Source organism: Silene latifolia, chromosome X (genome assembly GCF_048544455.1).
Source record: "Silene latifolia isolate original U9 population chromosome X, ASM4854445v1, whole genome shotgun sequence".
Classification (NCBI taxonomy): Eukaryota; Viridiplantae; Streptophyta; class Magnoliopsida; order Caryophyllales; family Caryophyllaceae; genus Silene; species Silene latifolia.
Window position 1 is genome coordinate 184,276,729 of NC_133537.1, and position 8,473 is coordinate 184,285,201.

Below are 8,473 nucleotides of genomic sequence, written 5' to 3' on the forward strand. Positions count from 1 at the left end.
TTACATAAACTATTCTCAAAACTTATCATTAAAATACGGGGTATTACATGTTGCTCATCTTGAAGCTATTAGACTTCTAATAGCATTCACTGCACATAAAGGAATGAAACTCTTCCAGATGGACGCCAAGACAGAATTTCTAAATGGGTATCTACAGGAAGAAGTCTTCGTTGAACAACCCCCGGATTTAAGAACAGCAAATTTGAAGATCATGTCTTCAAGTTAGATAAAGCCCTATATGGATTAAAGCAAGCTCCTAGGGCATGGTACGACAGATTATCTAAGTTTCTACTTGACAGTGGATTTAATAGAGGATCCGTTGATAAAACTCTATTTCTAAAAACCGAGGGTTCTGACCTTTGTGTCCAAATCTACATCGATGACATTATCTTTGGATCAACCAACCGAAGCTTGTGCAAATATTTCTCTGAGTTGATGACTTCCGAGTTCGAGATGAGTATGATGGGAGAATTGAAATTCTTTCTAGGTCTACAAATACAACAAACCAATGAAGGCATTAAGATTCATCAACAGAAGTATATCAAGGAATTAATTCGAAAATTCGGAATGGAAAATTCCCATGCTATGCCTACTCCAATGGTCGAGAACAAGAAATTAACATTAGATGAAGACGGTAAATCAGTTGATGAAACTACTTACCGTGGAATGATTAGGTCATTGTTATATTTGACCGCAAGTAGACCCGATATTATGTTTAGCGTATGCGTTTGTGCGAGATATCAATCATCTCCCAAAGAATCGCATTTGACGGCCGTAAAACGAATTTTACGATATTTAATTGGAACGGCCAAGCTGTATTTATGGTACCCAATGGAGTGTAACTTCGATCTAGTTGGTTATTCCGATGCCGACTACGCAGGATGTTCTCTAGACCGAAAAAGCATGTTGGGTGTCGCCACATTTGTCGGACCGTGTATTATTACGTGGGGTTCAAAGAAGCGAAATTCGGTTGCCCTCTCAACTGCTGAAGCCGAATACATCACTGTAGGACTGGTATGTACTCATTTATTATGGCTTAAGCAACAATTACGTGATTATGGTATTGACGTAGGATGTATTCCTATTTTATGTGATAATACTAGTGCAATAATAATTTCTAAAAATCCCGCACAACATTCACGAACTAAACACATTGAAATAAGACACCATTTTATTCGAGACCATGTTGAGAAGGGGAATATAAAGCTTGAATTTTGTAGTATTGAAAAACAATGGGCTGACATTTTGACAAAATCATTAGCTAGAGAACGATTTGAGACTTTACGGTTGGAAATTGGTTTAATTGGGGGTACCTAAGCTTCTATATATGTTTAATTTTCTTATGACTGACTAGTTTAAGTTAAGATTTTATGACTGTGTCCGTATATTGCGTTGCATGAATAATTTCGTTTATAGGAAAATATTTATCATAAATTCTATTTGTTATTTAGAATTTAATTGTCATACAAACTTTATCTTTTATCAAGATACACCATATTTTTATTTTTCCAAATTGCACAAAATTCTCCTAAAATATCCTCACAAAATCTTACGTATTATGCTTCCTATTCCTAAATAAACTTCAAGTAATTATCTTTTCCATATCTTATCTTTTACCATATTTATTTGATCACCTACCATCTTATTCCTACCTTAACTCTTATCACTATTTGATACTTACCATAATTGATTAACACTTGCCTAAACCTAAACCTAGCCTTATAATTACCCCCCTTTTTTCTTTGCCGAGTAAACCATATCCACACCCCCACTTGCATAACTTTTTCTCTTTTCAAAATATTTACCATCATCTCACCATCACCTCCTTTACCCAACCATCAACATCACAATGAATTCACATCATGCAAAAACCTGATCATCAACCCGCCATCAACAAAGCCGTCACTTTAACAAACCATCATCACCACTATCATCTCATGATCTTAATTCTTCTAGTTTTCCTTCACCTCAACCAAACTCATCTACACCCCTGTTTCACGGTCGGGACGACACGGTGTCCGAGGGAAACAGACTCCACCTTTTTAAAGGGAAGAATAAGGTAGTTGTTGATGAAGGTAATGATATTGAGGCGCCCGATATTGTTGTAAGGAATGGTGTTGCACGAACTTTACTCCGGGATGTTTCGAAAGCCGCGAGAAAAAAAGGGTTAAATCGAGTCCGGATGACTCATGACGAAAGCATCCTTGTTTCTCGTGTCCTGAAGTATTCTATACATGGAGGATGGTATTATCCCAAATCTTGGTTGGTTAATGTTCCCGCCCTTAAATTCTTTATTGATTTTCTTGATTTTCAAGGGTGGAGTCACATTAGTCAATTTTCGGGTCCAATTTATCCGGTTGAAGTTTTTCAATTTTTTGCTAGTGTGTCGATTAAGAAAGGGGTCTTGCATGCATTGGTTAATGGTGTTGAGGTTACTGTTTCTGCTTCGGATTTTTGCTCTGCTTTTTCGGTTCCCGATGACGGAATTGAAATTAACCTGAGTCTTGAATGGTCCAATGTTGTTAGTGACAAGGAGTTGTTGGTTAAGAAGTATTTTGAGGATGTTGGGACGGATGGTGGAAACATTGTTGTTCGTCCTCTCTCGGCAAAAATTAAGTTCCTCTTAAACTTTCTTTGGAACACGGTTGTGCCGAGGAGAGGAGGACGAGACAAGGTTTCGAGTTATGAGGCTATTATTATTTACTCATGGTTGGAAGGACAAAAGGTGAATTTAGCGAGTCTTGTTTTATATCGTATAGTCCAAACGAGTCTCACTGTTACCAAGGAGAAATTTAGTACAACAATCGACATTCCATATGGGATATGGATGTCTCGGTTGTTAGAAGTGAAACGAGTGGTGGGACGGGATAGCTACGGTGTAAGTGTAAAGGATTGTATGTGTGATCGCTTGATTAAGCTTATGGGTCTTGTTGTTGATGGACCCGAGTTGTTGCTTATCAAGGATGTTGAGAAGATTCCGAGTGATTCGGGCTTGGGGCCAATGGAGGCAAAATTGGGAAGTTTTATGACTACTTTAATGGAGAAGTTTGAGGAGCAATCCACTCACTTGGCTATGGTTTTATCACATGTTGGACCATCATGGTCTTTGGAGTCGGGTTTGGATGCTTCTCGGGTTTATTCTTGGATGGATGAGGTGGATAAAAGGCTAGAGGGTTTTGAGAGGGAATTGAAGGCAATTCGTGGGGAAGTGTTCCCACATGGAGATCGTCTTACCTTTCTCACGAGTCAAAGGGGTGCTTTGGTCATGCATGGAAAGGCTATGGCAAATGATCAATCCCTAACTTTGGAGGCGACTAAAGCTTTGTCCTTGAAGATACTCAACTTTGAACGAAGTATTCAAGGTCTTTCTCAGCTTGTGAGGAGCTCCTTCGATCGTCTCGATGCTTTGGAACATCGTACCCGCCCCGACTACGTGAACCCTTACAGAATCCGAAACATTTGACTTTGTCTCACCTTGCCTTATCTAGCACCCTCTCCTTTTAGAATATTTTCTTTATCTTGATGGTGTATTTTGCAAACTTAAATTCAGTCCATTTTGGCATCTACTTGTGGATTATGGCCCAAGTATTTCTCTTAACATGTGTTTATTCGGCCCTTTGGCATCAACCATGTTTTCTTAAGTTTGTGTGATAATTAATACTCTAGATGCTTATAGTTATGCGTGCTAATATTATGTTCTATGACGTTTTATCTCTTGTCTCGTCTTATATTATTCTAGTCATTTCAGTTTTGTTCTTAACTTTTCGATGATGTCAAGAGGGGGAAAGAACGTCTATGGTAAGCATCTACCTAAGCTTGCTCCTTGTCAAGACCAATTTTCTCTTAAAGTTCTTAAAGTTTCGATTTTTTGTTAATCGTCTTGATCTTGCGTTGATCTTTATTATTAAGATGACGGTATTATATTGAGGGGGAACTCTTTACTTAGTCACAACATTAGGAGGCTTGCCATCATCAAAAAGGGGGAATTTGTTGAACCATATAGTATATATGTTTATGTTTGATGATGTCAAGGTGCTTTATAAATTATATACTTGTTGCGCGTAATCAAAGTCTAAGTCTTTTAGATTCCATTTATCTAATACAAACAACAAAGGAAGTTGTGATGGAAGTATATAAGAGTCAAGCCTCAATTCAAGATCAAACGATGTGAAGATTCATTCAAGATTTATGTGAAGACGAAGTCCGTCTAAAGATTAATCAAGCTTGGATGATGACGTAGCCTATACTCGAAGATCTCCTTGAAGATTAGAATAGTATAGGTGATTATCTTTTAATGATAACCAAGAATGAGTTTCTTGATTTAGTAAAGTTATAGCTTTGCAGCTATAACATTACTAGTAAAAGAGCTCAATGTTATAGCTCTCTTACTATAACATTGAAATGCTGAGTTTATTATACACAACACATAATGTTTCAAAATTGTTTTGAAAATTGTTTAAAATTTATTTTAAATGTTTTGATAAAAGTATTTATTTAATAAAGCCCGGTTTAGTGCAGAGTTCGGTTTTGTGTTGAACGTTGACTAGTAGTCATGTTGGGTCAACTTATGAGTTGGACCATGCTACTAATTAGGGTTTCAACAAAGCCTCTCTTAAAACCTAAATTCTAACCTATATATTGAGTTAGGGTTTGCACGAGTCACAAGGCATATGAGCCATGACATCTCGCGTAGACTAAGATATATTTGGTAAAGATTCTATATCTTTACATATCTTACTTAATATATTTATTTATGATAAAATATATTCTTGTTATAGAAAATCTTATCATATCTTAGAATTTATAGTAAAGATAATAATTGAATAAATTATATTCTATCTTTTGAAATATTCTTTATTATCTTTTAGGCTTTTAGGAAAGAAATAATAGAAGATATGATTTGTTAACATATCTCATATTATTCGGCCATTAGGGTTTCTAAAAACTGAATTGCCTTGCTCTTTCCTTCCTATAACTACTTTGCTCTTTGCAACATTTAATTAAGAGACCTTAACCATAAAAATTGTTCTTATTTTTACAAAGCAAAATCGTGTGTTTCAAAGCAGAAAACCGTTTTGTTATTTTTGAAAGGTCATGTGTTTTAAACTCGTATATTCATTTGTTAAGTTATTTGATTTCTTACTTGTTCATTAACGTGAACCTTTGCAAGAATCATTAGTGCTTTCTTATTAGCGTAAGTTAGTCACTCGAGTATTTAACGGTACTCATTGAGTTACAACTAGAGTTAGTTGTACGAGTTGGGTTAGTAAATTTGTAATCCGTAGAAAGGTACTAAATTTATTAATCGATAATAGTGGACGTAGGTTTCGACTTGTGAAACTGAACCACTTCAAAAACCGTGTGTCTCCTCTCTTTAGTTCGCTTGTTTATTTTGTTTTACATTCATTAGTTGATTAGTTAAATTTTAATCAATAAACTTTAACTAATCAATTACATTCATACAATCGAAAAAACATTCAAAAAGTTTTAAATCCTCAATTCCCCCCTCCCCCCCCCCCCCCCTTGAGTATTTCGGATCGATAGACTCTTCACATAAGTTACTTCATATAACCATAACAAAAATGTCACACAAATTACAAACAATATGGCCATGATACAGGGGCGGACGCAGGATTTTGGTGTAAGGAGGGCATAAATTTTTTTTTTTTCAACACTCTTTCTAAGTCACTTTTTTAAATATTGAAATTTTTGTTTTACAAAGTAATTAAAATGAAAAAAAATATCAAACCTTCAATGAATTTTTTCTTCACTAAATAATGTTAGTTGTATAACATATTTATTTTTCTATAATACTTTTAGTTTAAAACGATTGTAATTTATGATATTAAAGAATTTGACTTTTATGATATATAAGACTTTCTTAGCTCCATTATGACCAATAAGTACTAGTGGTCTAATGGTTGAGAGGTTAAACATGCTATCATGAGGTTTAGTGTTCAAGCCCTATTAGAAACTAATTTTCGAATAAGAAAATTTTTGGACATAAATTATATGGGCTGAGCCCCAAAATCAACGTGATAATTAAAATTAAAATGTATGCATGCCGTTTGAATCGAACCTGGGATCTAGGATTAAGTTGCCACGGCCTCTACCAACTCTGCTACCTTATCTATATCCATATATGGGATGCTTATACATATAAATTTCGAAAATATCATGGTGGACACGTGCCCACTCGGATCCCCCCCTAAATCCGCCCTGCCATGATAACCTTATGTTGAAATTGCATAAATAATTTTAACATGGTCGCAAAATATTAATGTTCCATAATTACACACAAGATCTCCACAAGCACGAAACATATCGTCATAAACACCACAAGTATTGCACTATGCGATGTAAGCTATGACCTTGCCTGACATGTGCCATCTTTATTTCATTATTACTACCAAATTTTCGAATACTTCATCCAGTACAAACATATAATAAGGATCATTATTCACAAATATTGTTGATGGTCCATATCCAAATTATATCAAAAAAAAAAATTGTGCATTATATTTAGTAAGATGCCCACAAACCTAACATACATGCTAAATCCGTAAGTGTGTAAACATGTTAATGAATCCATAATAATTAACGCAGACCAATATATGAACATAGCATGCACAGCGTGACAGCAACGACCATGAGACCGTAAAGCAGTGGTGGAGCTAGGGGGGCTAGCAGGGCCCCTGGCGGATGAAATTTTCGATGTTTTTAGTTAAATTTTTCGAAATTTTTTCGAGGTGCCTTATGAAATTAGTCGTTCGCCCCCCCTCAAATTTTTCGCCCCCTAAGTTCAAATCCTGGCTCCGCCACTGCCGTACAGGCAAACCGCAAATAAATTCGGGTAAACATGAAACACGAATACCAAATAATCCGAATTAATGAGACACGACATCACCGCAAAAATTCACCCTTATAACCATAATCGCATAACACGTAGTTCACCAGATAATTGCAGCTAATTGATACTCAACTATAATCTATGTTTGCACATAATTGCAAACACTATATATAACCGTATAAACCAAATCAATCCCAAATAATTTAATATGAAGGTGGCTCTGATACCACTTGTTAGATTTAATCCGAATAAAGACCATAAACTTCATACTAAGTTATTCGGTAAACAATAGATGCGGAAGCGTACCTGATTACGTGACGAATGGTTGGGATGAACCGCTTGAAGGGACGGTCTTCGGATTAGGTCTTCTAGTAGACACACATATCTCAGGGATCTCTCTACTGATGGGATGCGGGGAGATTAGGTTATTGTGTGCTACAGGACTAGAACCCAGGTGACTTATATATAGTCTCCTTAGTCTAATGTGCCCATCATGCATTAGCAAACCTAATGAGTATCTACAGTTAGATAATAGACTGGCCCATACTTTTTAAGACGTAAATAAGCCCGTATTTAATACACTGCAGTAGATCATTATATATTTGGACTAACCTTAACTGATAGCGCATAAATACAATTATTACCGAATAAATAATTTGTCCATATATAATATTATAATAGACCCATATTTCTTACAACTCTTTCACCATTATATATGAGCTCATATATGCCCACATCTCTCTAAAAATATCCTCTCTCTAAAAAGAAAACAAAAACCTAATTAATTTAAGCCGTCGCCTCCCCTAGCCACGCACTTCCCCCTCGATTTCTCCCTTCCCTTCGCCGGAGTTAAGCTCTTCCCTTGGCCTAACTCCGGCGATCGCCCTTGCCTTTCCTGTTTTATCGGCTGAGATGCTTCGATCGTTCTCCTCTTCTCTGACGGCTGTTGTGTGTCGGTGGTCTGTCAGCGGCGACGGTCTTCCTCCCGGATGACCTGTTCTTTGATGACCTTTTGTTCCCCTGTCATGTCGTTGAAGTTTTGCGTGCAACCCGTTTGCCCTTCCCCTGGTTGTTTCCGGTAGGTCGGTCCCGTCCCTCCATCCCCTTGTCCTGTCACCGTCGTTCCCTTTTCCCAGAGGTGATCCCCCCATTCCCCCACCTCTGGGTTGGCTTGTTTGTTTTTGTTGTCTGTCTGTGTCGATGAGCATAACTCATCCGTCTGCTCCGTCCTCTTTGTGGTTGTGTTTGGGTCAGATATTGTGATCCCCCCTTTCCCCCCACTTATCGATCTCTTGTCCTTTACCACTTGTGACTCTCTGTTTTTTTCTGTTTTGATCTTTTTGCTTGTGTGGCGGTGGTCCTGGGAGGTGTCGGTTGGTGAAATGGGCATCGTTTCTGTGTTGTGTTCGGTGTTTTTGAGTGGTTTGTGTGGTTCTTTTGGCTTGGGTTGTTGTTGCATGCCAACGGTCCTGGGGGTGCTTCTGTGTTTCGGCCGTTTTTGGCATCTCTGAAGGTTTGATCTTTGTTGGGCAGTTTGTGCCATGTGTGGTTTCCATGATGTAGCCGTCTTTTTCTGTTGTCGGAGCATGTTCGTAGCTGCTTGGGTTTCCCCTGTGTTGTTTT